General features: G+C 46.3%; 1 protein-coding gene across 24 annotated transcripts in view; it reads right to left on the reverse strand.

Moving 5' to 3' along the window:
• The window catches only part of Ncald (neurocalcin delta), a 426345-nt gene that overhangs the window by 344164 nt on the left and 62065 nt on the right, over positions 1 to 20116 (reverse strand). The window contains exon 3 of one of the 24 annotated variants that reach the window (XM_030248642.1): positions 14746 to 14823. The exons of the other annotated variants lie outside the window; for them this stretch is intronic. The gene's annotated coding sequence lies outside the window, so the exon portion shown is untranslated. The remainder of the gene's footprint in view (positions 1 to 14745; positions 14824 to 20116) is intronic. 24 annotated transcript variants of the gene reach the window in all.

Here is a 20116-nt window from a genome sequence, read left to right on the forward strand (position 1 = left end):
ACCATAAGTAGGACTTGAAGTAGTCAAATCCATATCTAATCCAGGGACTTGACTTGACTTAGAGGCTCCATGTAGAGGGAGGTGTGGATTCCCTTATTGGTTGTTGATTGTGTCAATAAAGACTGTGGAAGCTAATCATTGGGCGAAGGGAAAAAGGTGGGACTTGAGAAGGGGATGAGAGGGAGGGGCAGAGCAGGTGGTGGAGCAGAGGAAGTGGCGGACATGTAGGTTAAAGGGCACCAATAGTGTGTAGGTTCCACCATGGGCGGAGGCCAAGGAGGATGGGGCAGGATAGTCTTCGCCCAGCCATTGAGTTATCTCTCTAGTTTTAAAATACTAAGGCCGCCTGGTGTTTTCCATCCACACAACTAAGGTGGGCAGGAGAAAGGGCACAGAAGGATAATCATTGCCAGACTGGTAAGGCTGCAAGAGGTTGAGGGAGCTCTGGCAGAGCTCTTGAGAAAGAGCTAGCAAGATTTTAAACTTACACACAACAGCTCCATCAGTTCCCTTCCCTGATACTGATTCTCAACTGACTTAAACCCAATGCCTCTTCGTTGGGTTTCTTTCCCTGAACTTGGTGTGGAACTGGATTTGATGAACTTTCCTTGCAAATATCAGACAACAAGCATGTTAAGGGTGCAGGGATAGCTCAAAAGCAGCAGAGAAGACAGAAGCAGCGCAGTGTCTACGTTTTAATAAAGTTCTGACCACTGAAATTTGAGTTTTATATCACTTTTATGTATTGTCTTTCTTTTGATTTTTTTCTTAGCAACTTAAATGTATATGCATAAGGGGTTGGAGAGGTGGTTCAGCAGGTAAGAGCACTTATTGCTCTTACAGAGGCTCCAGGTTCAGTTCCTAACTCCCATGTGGACGCTAATAACTCCAGTTCCAGTGGATCTGATCCTCTCTTCTGGCCTCCGCAGGCATGGCACATACATGCTACATGCATACATGCAGCCAAAATACCTGCACACATAAAGTAAAATTAAACCATAAATCATATATATGTATGTAAAATATATGTTAACAATATCTATATATGGATAGATATTCATCCATATTCATGGGTTCTGAATCTTTTTTAATTCAATAACCACATCAAACATATTTCACAAGACGTGCAGCTTAACCAAAAATATAAACATTTTAGTGTCATTACTCTTTAAATAATACAGTATAAGAAATGTTTATAGCATTTTAAATACTATAAATAATGTAAATGACAAAGTGTATTGGAGGACAGGGTGTAGGTTCTGTGTTCACATTTACATGGTGTCTACAGGAGGCCTTGAGCCAGCGCCCTGGATGCTGAGAGGTGACAGTACACACCACCATGGTGCAACAGTCCTGTCTTTCTATTGCTTTGGAGAGTATTGACTAATTCACACTCCCCATGATAGTCCACAAGAAAAAAATGGAAGGAAGTATTGCAATTCTCCAAGTACTGAAGAGTTATACACAGGAGCTTTTCGCATGTCTGTTTTGAGGAAAGATTTTACAACCACTCTAGGATGCAGTCTGCCACTCTCTAAGGAAGCTGAAAGTACCCTCACCTGTTAACTAGCTTGGGATGTGGACTGACGACTGACGGGCTGTCGAGCAAGACCCACTGCTGTAGGGCTGGATGAGCATGCTGTGTGCTGGCAAGCATGGCACTTAGCTAGATAGCTACTAAACTAGCTCTGCCCATTCAAAAGGATGGACCACATAAACCACCTGCTCTTAAGGACACAGCACCCCACTGTGTGGAATTCCATGATAGACAGCAAATAGAAGAAAACCAAGCTAAAATCCACCAGTGTCCTTGCCTGTCTTCTTATTCCCCAGTGAGCGTTTGTGGAGGCATGTTATGGTTAGAGCATGACCTTGCACAACTCTGTAGCTGTAGAGCAAAGCTAGAATTTTAGACTCTGACACCAGGAGTATGGGTTTCCAGCAAACACCCAGAGTGCAGAATGCTACATTCTTACTTCTTTTCAATAGAGGTTCATGTAATGAAGAACATGCATCCTTGGAAGGTAAGATGTCAGTTCAACAGACATATGTTTAAAGCTTTAACAATTATTACTTTCAGATTCGATAATTCCACATTTTTAAAAAGTACTCAAAATCATAAATAATATCATAAGAAGCGTAGAAGGAGAGCCAGGCATGGTAGTGCACGCCTTTAATCCCAGCACTTAGGAGGCAGAGACAGGCAGATTTCTGAGTTCGAGGCCAGCCTGGTCTACAGAGTGAGTTCCAGGACAGCCAGGGCTACACAGAGAAACCCTGTCTCGAAAAATCCAGAAGTGTAGAAGGATTTAACTGCATTTTCTCAAATTTTGAAAGAGAATTCGTGCTCTAAGTATTTTAGTAAGAACAACTGGAGTTCTTGAGAAATGAAAGTGTGATTGCTACACAAGCGTTAAGATGCTGAGATCATAGCCCAGCACACATATAAAAGGAAGGGCATGCATATACACACACACACACAGACACATACACATGCACACACACAGACACACACACCCAGACACACATACCCATGCATACACACATGCATGCACACACATACAGACACACACACACACCCATGCACACACACAAATACATACACAAACACACACAGTCCCAGCGTGTGGGGTAGTGAGCTGTGCACAGGCAGCCTGGCTCCCAGTCCAGCACAGGCTTTGAACCCCAGAGACCTGGCAGGTGACTATTGCCTTCAAGGAACAGCCAGGTGTTTGGCCATGCCCCTTGGGCCCCTGGCTCCTGTTGCAGACACAGCCTCCCACAGTCCCCCTCAGGGATGTGCGTGGCCATCAGTCATGTAGGCAATGCCCCAAGCTCCTTGTATTCTGTCTGGACTCCACCCCCACAGTTACCTATCAGGTATGCTCCTCCCCAAAATTACCTGGCAACAGCCAGGTAGGCCTAGCCTAATATAGAAGGGGCTGATTGCCCCTCCTCTCTCTCTTACTCTCTTACTCTTGCCTCTCGCTCCCTTGCCCCCCCCCACACACTTCCTCCCCTCTATGGCCAGCCTCTACTCCCTACTTTCTCCCTCTCTCTTCCTTTCTAAAATAAATGCCTTAAAACCATGGACTACCTCTTCTCATTGGTATCCACGGTGCTGGAGCAATGGAGCAGGTGTTCCCCTAACCTGCCGAACTGCACATCTAACCTCCCGAGGGAGGCCTCCCTGCGTTCCCAGACAGGGCTTCCTCCAAACCAAGCTAGCTGAGCAAGACAAGGACTCTCCTCCCTGTGAACCCAGCCAGAGCTCTCCCCCCTGCCCTTTTTCCTTCGGCCCAGGAACAGAGCCTGCCTGCCGGCCCACACTCTGGCATCCGCAGTGTCCAGGAACTAGAACCTGCCATCCCCAGCCTCTGTGCAGGCCTGGGGACCCCGAGCCAATTCCAACAGTTCTGTGGGGACTTCAGACTATGCCTTCCCACCCCTGTAGTGGGGGTCCTGCAGCATCTCACAGCCCTGGGGGTGCCAGTCACACTTCCCTCATCCCACCTCGCCCAGCAGCCGGAGCCTCAAGGGACTCAGGACACCATTTCTAACCCACACCAATGCTGTGGGGAAGGAGGGCAGAGACAAGATCACTGGAGTAAACTGGCCACTAGCAAAACTGAAACCCTGTCTCAAAGGTGTAAAAACCGAAAAGGAGGACACATAGTTTCTCCTCTGGACTCTGAGGGCACACTGGGACATACACTTGCAGCTGGTTGCTTGTGTGTGCACTTTCTTGCACGGTGGGGCAGGCAATAGGAATTCCATTTCTTTGCTATGTCTTTGAGGAACTTGAACAGTAAGCAATGGTAAGTCAGAACTCTCAGGCTGACCCTTGAATACCTTAATCTTCAGGAAATCCACTACCTTCTTTGAGTGCTGCCCTCATATTTATGAGCAGGGGTGGAGGGGGGAGATAGCAGATGTCTCCCTCCATGTTTGTTACAAAGTCGGGTACACCTATATTTCACATTTTAAAAATGCGGTAAATGTGCTTATGAAAGAATCTATGTGTGACTGTGGAAATGAGTGGCAAACACCCCCTGATCTCCATGAATCTTCTGTGGAGCTGTTCAGTTACACTGAGCAGTCTGGGCTGCCCCATGGATGTGAGCCTTCTGTCTCCAGCCCAAGCTCTTTAGGCTCAGGAAAAATGCCCTGAGCTATGCCTCTTCTTGTCTCCTGTCTCTTCTCCCCTCCCCTCCTCTTCCCCCCTCTCCACTCCACTCTCCTCCTCTCCCCTTCTTAATAATGGTCTCAGTCTCACTTAGGGTCTGTTCCTCTGTCCTGCTCTGTAACTACTAGGGCTTGAAGACTTTGGAGACAGGAGGCTGACGCTGTACACCGGCCATGTTCAGGAGCACAAAGGTTCTTCCACCAGCTTGTGTTTGCAGGTCCCTTTCTGCACCTGATGGGATGGGCACAGCTCAGTGAGATGAGTGTGGTTCCCATGGAGCAACACTTGGTGTGGCTTCTTCAACAGTAAAGCAGGACTTACACTGTTGGCTACTCATGATTGGAAACACCACCCCAAGCGACTAATCTTCATAGGGAACATTGGGACATTAAAGGGTAGACTCTGGGTTTGCACACTGCCTGCCTCCAATCTGTCCTCTTTCTCAGCTGCAGGACATTCCCTGGCCACTCTTGGGTGACAGTTCATGGGTAAGTATGTGCCTGTGCACTTCACTTCTACAGTAGCCCATGTTGCTATGATATGGAGCAAGACTATATCTTATCTTAGTTTTCTGTTTTAAGAGTCTGTTCTTCCAGATGGCCAGATGTCTATGCCCCCCCCCCCCGTTCATTTGACAAATGTAGTAAGAATTCCCTGGAAACTGGGAATAAAATGGGGAGAATAAACAGACAAGACTTTATCCCTGGACAGCCAATGGAGGATAGAGGCATCCATCAAGTGAATACAAAATTGCAGCTGTGAGCAGCTACATAGGCGCCCTGGGAAGCACTCGCCCTCAAGAAGAATGGCAATGGAGCAAACCCTTCCAGAGGTGGCCTCTCAGAATGAGGCTTCAGTGAGCAGCCACAGCTATCCAGGGTCCCCTAGAAGAGAATCACCCACAAAATGGTTCTCAGGGGCAAAGGAGATGCTCACCATCTTCACAGTGGGGACACAGTAGCACAGGGCGATGGGCTGAGGGAGAAGCTTTACACAAAGGAGAAGCTCACCATCTTCACAGTGGGGACACAGAAGCACAGGAAGATGTGGCTGAGGGAGAAGCTTTACACAAAGTCTTGCTCAGAGTTAGCCCTCCCTACCTATTAACTGTAACTAAGCAACTGTTGACAGAGCGAGCAGTAATCTGCTGCAAGTAGGAGGAGAGAAAGAAAGGACTCTCCGTGCCAGCTCTAGAGCCCTGAGTCTCAGAGGACAGAAGAGTCCCCCTCTCCAAAGCCTGGAGAAAGGGACCTGCAAACACAAGCTGGTGGAAGAACCTTTGAAGCTAGTACGTGTCCCTGGGCACCAACTTCTCCTTCCAAAGCAAACACAGCAAAGACAGAATTGGTGTAATATAGCTGCCATCCCAGCATTTGGAACGTGGAGGTAGAGGGGAGCTGCACAGTGAGTTCAAGGCCAGCCTGGGCTACAAGAGACCCTGTCTCAAAATGAAGAACATAATAATCTTTGTACCATCATGGTGTGTGACACGTGGCCAATCTAGGCTCTAACGACTGTCTGCATTCTGTTGTGCTAACTCCAGGCGCCATTTTTAAAAGAAAAAAACAAAATATGAATCCTATGGTGCTCTGAGCAGAGCTCTACAGAGCTTTATGGCCATTTTGTTAATTTTACCTAAACCACAGAAAACAGAAGGGAGATGTTAGCTTCAGGAGTTTCAATTTTTATGTTTTTTTCCTTTAAAACTTAACATCCCACAGTCACAGATGTATAAAAATGTCTATGTTGTCAATTACCTCCAAGGATCTTCAGTAGGTTATGACCACTGGACTGCCGCTTGCCAGCTGAGCAAAAGGAAAGGGGATATCTCAGAGTTAAGGGGTCATAGAGCTAAGGGCAGCGGTGCAACTCCAGCTCTGGGGGCACAGAAGTTGAGGCTAGCTGGAGCTATAAAGAGAATCGTGTTTCCAAAACATCAAGGCCTTGAATAAGTGTTCTGCTGGCTCAGAGGTGTGTGCTGTGTGAGGCTCAGTGGTGTGTGCTGTATGAGGCTCAGTGGTGTGTGCTGTGTGAGGCTCAGTGGTGTGTGCTGTGTGTGAGGTTCCAGGCCAGCTCAGTGGTGTGTGCAGTGTGTAAGACTCCAGGCTAGCTCAGTGGTGTATGCTGTGTGTGCTTAGTGGTGTGTTCTGTGTGTGAGGCTCCAGGTTCAGCATCAACTATAGCAAAGGGTTGAATGAATTGATAAGAATTAAGCAATTTGTCAGTGGAGGACACAAAGATCTGGCAGGATATGACAGAAGGGAACAAAAAACCCAACTGCCAATCAAGTCTTGAGTAAGACGTTTAATTGTTTTTGTGGTGGTCTGTTTTTGTTGTTTTGTTTTGTTTATGTGGAAAAACTATCAGGTGTGCGATATTATCCCTTACCGTACGCCCCCCCCCCAACTCCATTTGGAAAAGCTCAATGAATTTCATGGAGGATATGCAAGGAAAATGCAAAATTCAGCTTTACGGTTGACACAAAGAAGGACAAGGTTCTGCGTTGGGAAGAGGAGACACATGAGTGGGCCTTAGCAGAACAGGCAGAGAGTAGCTGTTGACTGACAGGCAGTGCTGACCAAACTTGCCCCTGCCTCCCCTCTACAGACCCTTCCAGGCCCTTCTCTCTGTCTTAGGCAGGACGAGTCTGACAGTGGCCTCTCAGCAGTGGCATGGAGCCTCACCTCTAAAGACTCCTTCAGACTATCATTATCAGTGATAAAGCCAATGTACAGAGCATGTCCACCTCATCTGTCTGGCTCCTGCATCTTTTCCTTAATTGTTTCCAGACTGAAGCAGGAAAGGAGAGTTATTTATAGACTCTCTCAGCTTGGGTCTTCAACATCTGTGAGTCCACCGAGGGAACTCTGTGGGAACACACAGTGAATGGCTGTGCGCACACTGTCTGCCGGGCGCTTGACAATAGTTTGCCGGTTTCCTGCTAGAAACACACACCACCCACATTCTCAAACTCCAGCCTTTATTTTTAAAAGTGTGTTTGATTTTTCCATTTCTACATGTTAGGATTACTTAATATATTTTATGTTAGTTTTTATCCTGTGCGAGTGTGGAGAGGGTATGCCCTCCAGGGCACATACATGTAGAGTTCAGAAGACAATTTTGTGGAGTCAATTCTCTCCCATGTGGGTCCTTGTGATTAACCTAGGGTCATTGGTCTTGGCCACAAATCTCTTTACCTGCTGAGCCATCTTGCTAGCCCAACATGATAGAATTTAAATGTAAGTCAGTGTGCATCCAAAATTTATGGGGTTTTTCCCCCCTCAGCATCACCAAAACCTTTCTAGGATCCTGACTCGCTATCCTTGGCTTTGATTTCTGTGAAGTCCTGTGGTTCTATACCACTCCTTCTGTCTGTCACTGTCTCTCTTTCCCTCCCTCCCTTCCTCTCTCCCTCCTTCCTTCTCTGTTTCTCTGTCTCTGTCTCTCTCTTTCTCTCTCTCAGATTCCCCTAACATTCAATACCTGACATTCCCTCTCTACCATTCCCCCTCAGCAGGAATCATAAAGGGGAAGTTTTTAAAGACTGATGACCTACTTACATGCAGGACAGTTTGGTCGTGTGAAGCCCTTGAACACTAAGCCCTTGAAGCTGATCTTTTACTACAATAAAGCACTCACTGAAGAACAGATGGTATAGGTTATGACCAACTGGGAGTTCATCATTGTGCATAAGTATTCAGCAAATATTCATTGATCCTTTCAAAATGCATGCCAGGTTCTAAGTAAGATGGCCCAGTTGAACAACTTCAATGTTAGGGTCTCTATTGCAGGTGATGGTCTCTCCTCCCATGAAGGAGAGCAGATAAAAGGATTAGGCCACAGACAAAATGATTCAATGACAAGTGAGGTGAGCAAGACGCAGTCCCACACAACAGAGGCTCCTGCTTAGCCTGGATGTACTGACACCCAGGTCATGTGATTATAATATATTTGCTTTGTAATTTTTAAAAAGATGTATTATTTATTATAAGATTAGTATTTATTCATATTTATTCTTTTAAAGATTATTTATGTATATGTGTGTGCATGTGCATGTGTGTATATGCATGTGAATATGCATACATGAGTGGGGGGGTTGTGCATGTACATGTATGTGCATGTGTTTAGGGAAGCCCCTGGACACCAGGAGAAGAAGCTGAATCACTGGAGGTGGAATTGCAGGCAGTTGTGAGCTCCCTGATGTGGCTGCTGGGAGCCAAGCTCAGGTCCTCTGGAAGAGCAGCCGATGCGTTAACCACTGATCCATCCCTCCAATCCCAAAAGTGTCCTTTCTTGTTTCATCTGGTTTGTTGTTATTGTTGTTGTGGTTTTTAAAAACATAAGAATTCAATGGCCCACACGGCTACATACACACTCTGTCCCTAAACAGAATGCCCTCATTCCCTCCAGCCATAACATATCTGCCCTGCGTTCTCCACCTGCTCAGACACCCATGATGCCCTTATGGTGGGCAGAATAACGGCCTCAAAGATGTTCTTGTTTCTCTCCTCAGAAAACTGAATTGTTATACCACCAGGAAAGGGGCATGATTAAGGTTAACAACTTCATATGTTTCATGAGTCTAGAAATGCAGGCAAGCGGTGATGTGAAGATTCTGTCTTTGAAATGCGGGCACCCCTCTTAGCTAGCAAAGGTATACGAATACATAATTCCTTAGATCGTTTCAGAAAGGCATGAATGAACCCTGCCAATACCTTGATTTTAGCCCAGTGAGACCCATGGCAGCCTTCAGATCTACAGAATAATAAGTCAGTTTCTTGTATTTCAGATATCAAGTCTGTGGTAATTTCTCAGGACAAACACAGTCCTGTTTGTATTTCTTCCACTTGGAGTGTTCTTCCTCACCATGACTAACTGTAAATGCTCCCCCGCCCACATGTTCCTTGGCTACAGTCACTCCATGAACGCTTAGCTGAAGCTGTGTTCCAGTCAGGTTACATAGTCACTCTAAAACATGTGCTTCCAGGTCTCTGTGCAGCTACCTTAAGTGGGCATAGTGACAGTTGTAAACAGACCCCACCATCTTCCCATAATACCCTATCCTTGGCAGCCAAGACCATACCTTTTCCCTTAGTTCATGTTTTATCACATATCAGACATTCCATGGTCATGAAAGTGAATGCATGAGTGCATGTTTAACTACAACAACTACAACTATCAAAACCCCATACCCACTAACTGTTAGGCAGAAGGGGAAAGCCCTTTTCTCCATGACAAGACCTGGGTGACCTTCCACCCTCAGATTGGGTGACATATTTGTCATCCCTTGAGCATTCTAGCTATTTATAGTGCTGTGGTCCTCCAACTTTGTGCATGGGGCTTGTTTGGACGGCCTAGCCCCGAGGATCCCAGGGGAGGCAGGTGTGCGATGGATAAGCAAACGTGGTCCTAAGAAGCCTGACAGCCACTGTTGTAGGCCTGGCTTATGTGCTCTCAGGTTCTGACCACCTCTGGCTTCTCTGGAAGACTATGCAGACTTCACTTCCAAGCCCAGGTACTGGCCAGCATCACCCCAGCCCACTGTGAATGAGGGAAAAACAACCCCTTCCTCTCTTCCCTAAGCACAGAGCCTTTCTAATAGAGCTCAGCACCTCCTCAGCTGCCCCAGTGCACGGTCCTTTTCCCAGGAATTGTTGCAACACCTCTCTCTCCCTTGTCTGAACCCCAGAGCTTGGTGATAAGACAGAGCAGCAGCAGCAGCAGCTGGGCCTGAGAAGCACTAGGCTGCCAGACAAGTGTGGAAAACCCAGCAGCCTTGAGAGCATGTCTTTGGGTTCACATTACAGCTGACTGAATTGTTTCCAAAATCTGTTTCAGGCCTTGGCTGCATCATCCCATCTGGAAGCAAATCAGCACTGATTGGCCTCATTTCCACCCTTCACATTAGGGCACTTGTGGTAGAAAGAAGCTCCGTTGTGCCTTTCCATGGATGAGAGACACACTGTTCACCTCCTGTCACCTCTGCCATGCTCACATCCCCCCTATTTTTCCATATCCCTAGTCTTGCAAACCTGGTACGATCCAAAAATTCTACCTAAACCATCCCGAGACACACAGTCCCTCTCTCTGAGATGGAAGGTGGGTGAGACACAGAGGCCCTGAGGAAACGGACTCTCATGTGAATGATAATAGTAGGTCAGATCTGCAGAGTGGACAAGGGGTTCATGACAGGGTCCTCACTGGGAGACACAAACACCCCTGCCATCGTCCCTCCCAGGAGGACAGAGAGCCACAGGCCCAGGTGTACAGACTCTCCACCAGTCTGAGGCCACCCACACTGTGGCCTACACACACAGAAAGCTGGTCATACAGGCAAGAAAGTTCCACTGCCTGTCAAAGTGTCATCTACTGTGTTTGCAGTTGCCTCTTGCCAGTGACTACCCTCCCAACACCAGCAGAGAGACACTGGCATCTCCCTTTCCAGTGAAATCCAAAATGGGACTTGCAACATTATGGCTGCTGAGAGCTGGGCATGTCAGCTATGTCACGGCTCCTTGGAAAACGAGAAATAGGAAGTGTTGGTCCAGGTCTCCAGTTGTTCTGACTTTATGAAACTGAACTTTTGCAGTCATTTGAATAATAATTTTAAATGTATTCAACACTTCATTCAAATTCTCTTCCCAGGACTGTTTTCATTCCACATCAGCTGCTGCAGACCTCCGTAGTCGGCAGAATTTCCAGGCATGCATAAACATAAGCAGATACACAGCCACTTACCCAAGAGAAGTTTCACGTACACAGGGAAGTTATTTTTAACTACGGAACCCAGTCAAAACTTTGTATGAAGCAAAATCAGCCAAGAATGAAATTGGTAGACCAAATGATATTTTCATTTTATCTTCTATTTTTACATTCCTCCTAGACATTTCTATCCACGAGTCAAAAGGAACAAAAGGCTGACTGACGATGGTCTCAGTGGCGATGGGAAAAACATAGCCCTGTTATTTTCTGACTCTTCTGCTCAGTGTAAACCTACATATAAGTAGGCTCACATCTCCCTGGTAACATTGCTGCTCTTCAAACGTGTCAGAGTGGAAGTGATTTGTGAAAAGAGAAAAATTAGCTGGGCATGGTGGTTCACACCCAGTGCTTGAGAGGCAGGGGAATTTCTGTGAGTTCACGGACAGCCTAGTTTACAAAGCAAGTTCCAGGACAGCCAGGACTGGTACACATAGAAATCCTGTCTCAAAAAAAAATCAATAAAAGAAAAGAGGGGGAGGGATGGATTTCTATAATGAACGGATATAATGAAACAAAAATTATTGACCTTCTGAGACTTCATCTGTCTTTTTCCCTGATGTGGTCCTAATGACTATGGCTATGATTGCCCCATCAGTGTACTCAGTGAAGCCCATTGTTTATAGACTAGGGATCTAGCTTAGTGGTGGAACACTTAGCTTCCTGGTATGAGCCCCTGGCAGGTCCTAGTGTTTGGGGAGGCTATGAGACCTTTAGGGGATGGGATCTGGCTGATTGAGGTAGGTTGACAAGGGTGGACCTTGGAGTGCTACAGACCAGCTCTATTTCTAGTCTCATCTCTACTTCTGAGTCCATGAAGATGGGAAGAGCACCCACTGTAGCTGCCCATCACCCAGGGACCAAGACCCACCAAGCCTTTCAGACCTTGGTGGGTTGATGACCCCCTGAAACCATGAGCCAAACCATATTCTTCTTCCCTGAAGTTGCTTCTACCACACATTTTGGCTGTAGCAACTAGAACAGTAACTAGATGCACACACCAGGGTGCGTAGCTACCTGACCAGTGTCCTAGACTGTATAGCTCAGCTCTCGACCAACAATGCTTCGCAGTAAACAAACACAGGCATCCTCTTCTGACCACCCACTGTTGGTTGGCCAGAGTTTAGCTAGTCTTGACTGGGATCAGCTGGATGCAGGTAGCTTCCCGTTATCTATAGTGCTAGAAGCAGCATATTTCTTCACAGAAAAGGAGTACTTGGTGAGAAGCCACAAGCTCCTCTCAAGCCTACTTCCATGTCTCATAATACCCTACCGGCCACAGCAAGTCCTATGGCTGGCTCAGTAGGCCAGAGCTGGAAAAGGCGACTCTTCTGTGAAGAGGTGGCTCTGGGGCATATCTCCCATGGTGCAGCACCTCCAAACCTTGAATAAAATACTCCCCACTTAAGAAAGAAAGGACCCCAAGGACCTCCAGAGATGACCAAAGGTATTTTATTTTAATTCAGCTAACCACACAGAAATACAAAATGACTTATGTAAGCCTTGTTTGCCTTCTCAGCACTCTAAGAACAGTGGTACAAATTAAATTCAAAACTTTAAAGCTAATAAAATTCAAAACAACATTAGCAGCACGCAAACGATTCTATTGTTTCATTGAATCTAAATTGCTGTTCTCAGCTTGCATAAGGCATTGACTGTTGAGGCCCAAAGTGAGTATACTATGTGTGCCAGGGGAAGACCTGCTTCCAAATTCTCTTCTCCAACTGAAACAGCACTCTTATGTCATCTGGCATGCACACCACACAAGTGCACTGTTGTATTTAGCCTGCTTCTGGATCTCTCTCATTAGATCATGACTGGAAATGAATTCCTACTTAGCCCCCCGGCTCCTACAAGCAGGATGAGTGGGAGGGGACATAAGCATGTGTTGTATTAAGGGACATCCAGAATAAATGGACCTTTTAAAAAGGTATTCCATTGAAACCTCAAAGTATTTAAAGCTCTCATTGAGAAGTCTCAGAGAAACCAACCCCTGTTTAAGGAACACTGAGACCAGAGCTATGGTTTGAATTCAGGCTTCAAAATTAAGGCACTGAAATGTGGTGGCCAGTGGGTAGTATCAGAGCTGGGGCCTTTAAAGGGTGTGACGGTGCTTTCCCTCGAAGTGTGACTGAGACCTTGAAGCAGACTTCACAGTCCACACAGTTGCCCTTCTGCCTCTGTGAGCTCACAGTTTTCTTCCTCTCAGGGATACACTGACAAGATCCCACCATGGAACGCAAAGGCAGCCAGGACACAACCAAACCTGCTGGCATTCAGGTTTGGATCTCCCAGCCTCCCAAACTATGAGACAACAACCTTCTCTTCTTCATCAATCCTCTAGTCTGAGATATTCTGCCATAGTAGCAGCATGGATTGTGACAGCGGCTTTCACACACTTCTTTGCACACAGTGGAGACACCCAGAGCCAGCCCCATCCACGATGTGCACCTGCATCTGCCCCTCCATGTCATTCTTATGGTTTCTTGTACTCACAGTTACCCACATTTCTACAATATCAAGCTTGTTCTGGGGCTCAAGCATGCCTTTGAATGACTGTTTAAAACACAGACCAAAAGCCAGGCGGCTGTGGTACACACCTTTGATCTCAGCATTTGGGAGGCAGAGGCAGGTGGATCTCTGTGAGTTTGAGGCTAGCCTGGTCTACAAAGGGAGTTCTAGGACAGTCAGGGCAACACAGAGAAACCCAGTCTCAAAAGGAAAACAAAAACAAAAGCAAAAAAAAAAAATGCCTAGAAGACAGGAGAGCCTACTTCCTCCACCCTCTTCAACCACTTGCATTCTTGGTGGGCCTTCCTGCCAGGGCACAGGAACAGACCCAACCAACAGACTCTTCCAGGAATCTCAGTCTCCAGTGACAGAATATCAGGAAGCAAAATAGTTGCTGCTGCTTCCTCTTGAAGTGAGTCCTGGAAGACTCCCCTCAGGCCCTCAGAAGCATCCCACCTCTGTCTGAGGCCACCCTTGCAGCCCATGCACTTCCCTCAACCCCAGGAAGAGTCCCATGGCTCTTTTTGTTCCTTTTTGGCTGAAGTAGCCAGAGTTGGTTTCAGAGCCCCGACTGATAAATATTCCAACGCGAGTTTCTAAACATAAACAGTCTCAAACAAGGCAATGATTACAGGAACAAATGTAACTGTGTTTGCCTTTAGGTTCCCAAAACAGAAGTGACCTCATTCCCAAATACTGTTTATACTGCATGTTCAGCGGCTGCAGCCCTGAGTTAACTCTTTCCCTGCCATTCTGCAGCCCCAGAATCTCCCCACTGCCAGGGATCAAGGTATAGCCACAGGAGGTCGCTTTCAGAATCCTCAAAACAGAGCCAAGTGCAAGTGCTACCATGTGCAGTCCTGCTCAGTAAACCTGGTCACTCTAGTACACAATGGAGTTGCCATTTTGTACACTGAAAACACAACAAAGGTGTTTCTCGAATATACTGGTAACAATATCGATAATAGTGGCAAACACCGGTGTGCCGCTATGCACGAGGCAGTGTTCTGGGGACAGACAAGTGTTAGCTTACTAGATCCTCCCAAAGGCCCTTACTGTTTTCTGCCCAATTTCCTATGTGAAGAACGAATAGAGAGATGCTAAGTAGCTTGTCCTGTTTGCTGGTAAGCAGCAGGGGGTGGGAGGGAGAAATTAAAGCCCATGAGATCCACCAATAGTTCCTGCTTCTATCCAATCCTTGTCCTGCCTTCCACATGACAAGGACATGCCAGACCAAGGTCACCACAGGCCCTGGAGAACAGAGTCCCCGCTTTTAACCCCCACATCACCTTATGGGAAGGGAGATGATCATCAGACGGCTCTCAAGGGACACAGTTCATTCCATTCTTTCCTTGTTACCAAGGGACCTAGAAAGCCATGAAGATAAAAGCAACGACAGTATGTATTTTACTTATTTTTAGACAGAGACTCCCTGGGTGCCCTGGCTAGCCCGTAACTTGTTATTTACAGGTTGGCCTCAGACTCACAGAGATCTACCTGCCTCTGGCTAGCCTGTAACTTGTCATTTACAAGCTGGCCTCAGACCCACAGAGATGGACCTGCCCCTGCTTTGCTTTCCTTATGTTTGATGTAAAGACGCTCGTTACGACACTCAGCTTCATGGTGTGCTTTGCAGATACTGTGCGAGCACACCTCAGGTGTCCATCCAGACTTGGACCCACTAGCTGGAACTATTAACTAAGTTCACTCAGAAAGATGTCATAAAGCCCTTCCTCTTGCCACATCCGAGATGCTGCTGGAAGGTTTTTCATATGTAACATGAGAATCTTTACTGCATTTATGCTCATTTCTAAAAATAGGCCTAAAGCATCCTCCAAGAAGAGAATGGGCATGTGAGTTTAAGGGAGAAAGAGCCTCACAGCTGATACTACAGCGTCACTTAGATTGATATATAGAGATATGTATAGTTCACATAGATGCTGTAACCAATTAGTATAGAAATTAAGTCAAAAGCACTTTGTACAAATCAATGAATAGATGTTTTTAGCTTAGTCTTAAGGAGCCTCAACTTAGCAAAGATGGCCTGCGTGGGGGAAAAAAAAAAAGAATAAAGACTTATTTTAAATTTTAGTTTTCTCCAGAAATAAAGTATTCAAATTAAAAACAGATGGAAGTGTCTTATTTCTTTATCCTTCCTCGAAATACCAGAAAGATTTCATACTTTAGGACTCATGAATTGCAATCCAGATACCTACACAGCAACTCAAGCCTTCAGAAGCATGCACAGAGAGAGAGAGAGAGAGAGAGAGAGAGAGAGAGAGAGAGAGAGAGAGAGAAATACAGAGAGAGACAGAGAGAGACAGAGATGGGGGAGGGACAGGGACAGGGACAGAGAGAACACGTGCATGAAAGCATACACGGACCCTTTAGTCAGATACCTGCTTTAGTTGTCTATAGTAACTAAACCAGTGTTCTCATACTGACGTACCTACAGCAGGCTAGAGCAATGGTTCAGCATTTGAGAGCACTGGCTGTTTTCCCAGAGAACCAGGATTTGATTCCCAGCACTGACACAGAAACTCACATCTCAAGTTCCAAGATATTTGATGCCGAATTTTGGCTTTCACAGGCCCCAGGCACATACATGGTACATGGAGATACATGCAAGGAAAACATCCATACGTACACTTAAAATAAAATTAAAACAAAATTAAATATCCAAGAATTTCATACCAGCCAGCAATGCAAAGACCTTCAGATGAGGGGCGCTCTTGCAGAGGGCCTAGCACCAACTGCTTGCCTAGTGAGGCCTATACTTTATTGGATGGAGTTTTTCCTCAGCTAATTTCCTTCTGTGCTCACACCCTCTGTCTTCCAGCTAGTATTCCTGGAGAGGCCAGCACAGCTCCTGTCTGAGGGGATTCTGTAGAGTCCTGCCTGACTGATTATCACAACAGATAACTCACACCCTGGCCAACAGCTAAGAAACCTCAAGGTGTAGGCTAGAAGCAAACCCATACCAACAAAATAAGAAAACTAAAGCGCAGAGGGGCTTCGAGGTCTGCGGAGGGAGCGGGGAGAAGAGGAAAGAAACAGTTGGAGAGATGTTCTCTGTGCTCAAAATAGAAATGCTGAGCACATGCAGCAGATTTCCATCTGCTAATCTGGAAAGTCACACTGCTTGGTCCTGATTCAATCAGCGAGGCTTCCTTCTCATATCCGCCAACGTGTTTCCACTGTCCCACACGCAGACAACACCTCCCATGAAGGTGCTTGGCCATTCGCTCAGGGGTGGAGCTGTAGCAACCTGCCCCCTGCCCAAACTACAGGCTCATTCCCAAGAGACTCTCTGCAAACCTTCCCAGAGGATATTCCTATGTTTTCAAAGCTTAAAAATAAAACCTAGACTCATATTGCCTTCAAAACGCATTCAAAGAGTAGGCAAGCTCTGTTTGGAATTCAGCTTTTTTTATCTCACTGTCTGAATCTTCTCTTCCAATCTTGTTCCCAATTTCAAACTCCCCTGGGGCTCTAGAGGCTACCTATGATAGGCACCAAGATTATAAATTATAAATCCATTGCCTTTCTTCAAAGAAAACAAAGCCAGCCATTTCCCATAACACCACATTTCCAAGCAGAGAGGGCTGGTGGCTTTTGGAGATTTTAATGTTTTATACTGATATATAATTTCAAAAGTATATGTGACTCCAAGTTATTCTTGGAAGAAAAGTCTTTAGAACACTCTGGGGTTCTTTGGCCTGTTGGGTTTCAGCTTTGTGGATCTGCACAAGGTCAGGACAGTGAACCAGTTTTCTTTATTCTCCTTCTTGGCTACCACCGATAAACACTGAAGTGACCCATAGAGACTCAGGTAAAAGACAAAACAGTCACAGGGTTGTCACAATCGTTCATTTTGATTTGTTTTGAACCAGGGCCCCACTAGGTAGCCCTGGTTAGCCTGGAATTTGCTTTGTCACCCAGGCTGGTCTTGAACTCACTGCCTCTACCTCCCAAATGCTGGGATTAAAAGCTGGACCTCAAGATGGCTCACTGCCTCACTTCTCCAATATGTAATTGAATACTGAATACCTGAGTTCTGGCTTTTTGTGATCTTTATTTCAATTCCTACACAGGTCTCAAACTCTCGAGCCTCGGATCCCCTGCTTTTACCTCACTGAGTGCTGGAATTATAGGTATACATCACCATGTCTAGTGTTTATGCTGTGATGGGGTTCAAACCCAGCTTATAGTGCATGTTAGGGAAGCACTCCTCCTGCTAAGCCATGCCCCAGTCCTTCTTAGGACAGCTTCAATTTATCACTGCATCCTTGTTCTGCCAGTGATGTGGCACCAGGACAAGACACCTAATGTAAGGGACCAAGCTTTCCCCCTGTAGGGCTTAGGGCATAACATGGACAACCATTTATTACACAAATAGCTCTTCCGTTATTATCCCTGCCATTTATTTAAAAAAGAGGTACATTTACTTTGAAAATTTCCCTTAAAGGGGGGAAAGGAGCATCAGGGCAAAGTTCACATGGCCTGTGGTGCATCCAAATAAGACGGCCTCATCTAAGGCCCTGCAAGCACCCAACACAAAACATGCCCATCTGTGTTCAAGCAAAATCACAACGTACAGGCTCACAGAAAGAGGGCATCTGTGCCCCAGCTCTTCAAGGATGCAGTTGGATGGCTGGATGCTGGTTCTTAATGTTATCTTTCCAAGACTCTGTCACCTTTTCAACTCTCCAAGCTCTGCCCACCTCCATAGACTGGACACTAATCCCAATAAGATCATTTCTATTCCTTCTATCTGTGTCTATTTAAATTGATTACAGTTTTAAAAGAAGATTTCCAAAGACAGAAATATTTCCATTTTGAGAAATCAAAAGACAAAATCAAGTTATCCACTTGACCCATCAAGCCACCCCAGTTAGAGTCATTCCAACTGTTGCCTGGTCCTCGCCTCAGGGAGAAGAGGGCCCACAACTCCCACCGACACTGCTAAAGGCTTGCCACCCGTGGCAAGAGATCAAACTCAAAGCAGCTATCACTAGGAGGAGATGCTGCTCAAGGGCTGTCCTCTGCTACTGCAATTGCTCCTTGTTGTGCTGTAGTGGTTCAGTATCAGCTCGCTTCAAGTGTGCATGCCCATATGCGAAACACACACACACACACACACACTCTCACACACACAATTGCCCTTACATAACCTTGGCAAAATTTCCTTTTAGAAAGGGCATTCAGGGAAGAAAACCCCATCAAGGTACCACAACTGCCTCCTGGCGAGGAGCAGACCGACAGCTTCTGAATTGTGGGAAAGCATGCAACCAAGTCAGGGCTGAACTCACACATGAGGCAGGCTATGGTGTGCGGCGTATGGTGTATGGCGTATGGTGCACACCCGCAACACACAGTGGGAGTGTAAGAGTAAAAATCTGCATGTAGCTGCAGCAGTTGATACACCTCGGCTTCTGCAGGCAGGAAGTACACAAGGAACAGAGCAGAGTAGAGAACAAAGACCTCACCGATCTCATTGGGCATTGCCTTGTTCATATTACCCAGCCTGTGCCTGCTGCCCTACTCCTTCCTTTCCTAACAATATTACTTTCCATCTGGACTCCCAGTTGCGAGAAGCCTTTTCTGCAGTCCGCGAATGCTGAGTTCTGCTGAACTGCGCCCCCCTTTCCTGTCTTGCGCTGCTGTGGGTCTTGTTAGACACAGCTGCCTTTATCTTCCAGGATTTCACTGATCTTGTGGTCCACTGTGACGGAAAGCTGGAAACATTTCAGATAAAACCAGGTGTGCACAGCTGTAATCCCAGCACTGAGGGAGTGGAGGCGAGACGATCGGCAGCTCAGGGCCATCCTCAAATACATAATGAGTTTGAGACCAGCCCTACCCTATGAATAAGCCTGCCTCGGAAGCGAAACGAACATCCAGCACTGGGGAGGCAGGAGGATATCTGTGAGTTCAGGCCAGCCCATTCTACACAGTGAGATACGAAACAGGAAGGACTACATAGAGAGACCTCGTCTCAAAAAACCACCACCACCCCAAAAAGTGAAGCAAGCAAAGTATTCATGGAGAACAAGATGGCACCTTACAGTTTTATGTGCAGGCCTATGTTACAGGGGGACAGCAGCCATGAAGAGTGGACACTGACAGGTACCAGACCAGGACAGATAAATAACCCCTGATTATACCCTCAGGGGCCTTCCCACTGCAGCCTTAAAGGAGCACTCCTCTGTGGGCTTTGAGTAAACTGGCCTCTGTCCATCTCTCCCTTCACCCCTTCAGTCACATCTATATTACTCATTTCCTAGAAGTGACAACCAGGGTTTACCATCACAGGGCCACAGTCAACCTCAGGGCCTTTGCACCTGCCTATAATGCTCTTCTCTGCCCTCTTGACTAAGCTCAGGTTGCTGTGAAACACTATTTTGTAGCAAGGCCATCCCTGGTCACCTGGTTCATGCAGCTTCTTGTTATTCAGCCCAGTTATTCTAGGTTTTGTCACCCTCTGATTTCCTCATCCCATCTATTAGTTCTAAAACATTCTAGTCTTTAAAATAGATTACCATGATTATTAACTTATTTCAATGCCTCAATTAATACTTAGTTTCCCAATAGAAACTATTCAATAAATATTTGCACTACAGGAGAACTACACTTTTAATTGTGGTGTGTGTGTGTGTG

The sequence above is a fragment of the Mus musculus genome, chromosome 15, assembly GCF_000001635.26.
Source record: "Mus musculus strain C57BL/6J chromosome 15, GRCm38.p6 C57BL/6J".
Classification (NCBI taxonomy): Eukaryota; Metazoa; Chordata; class Mammalia; order Rodentia; family Muridae; genus Mus; species Mus musculus.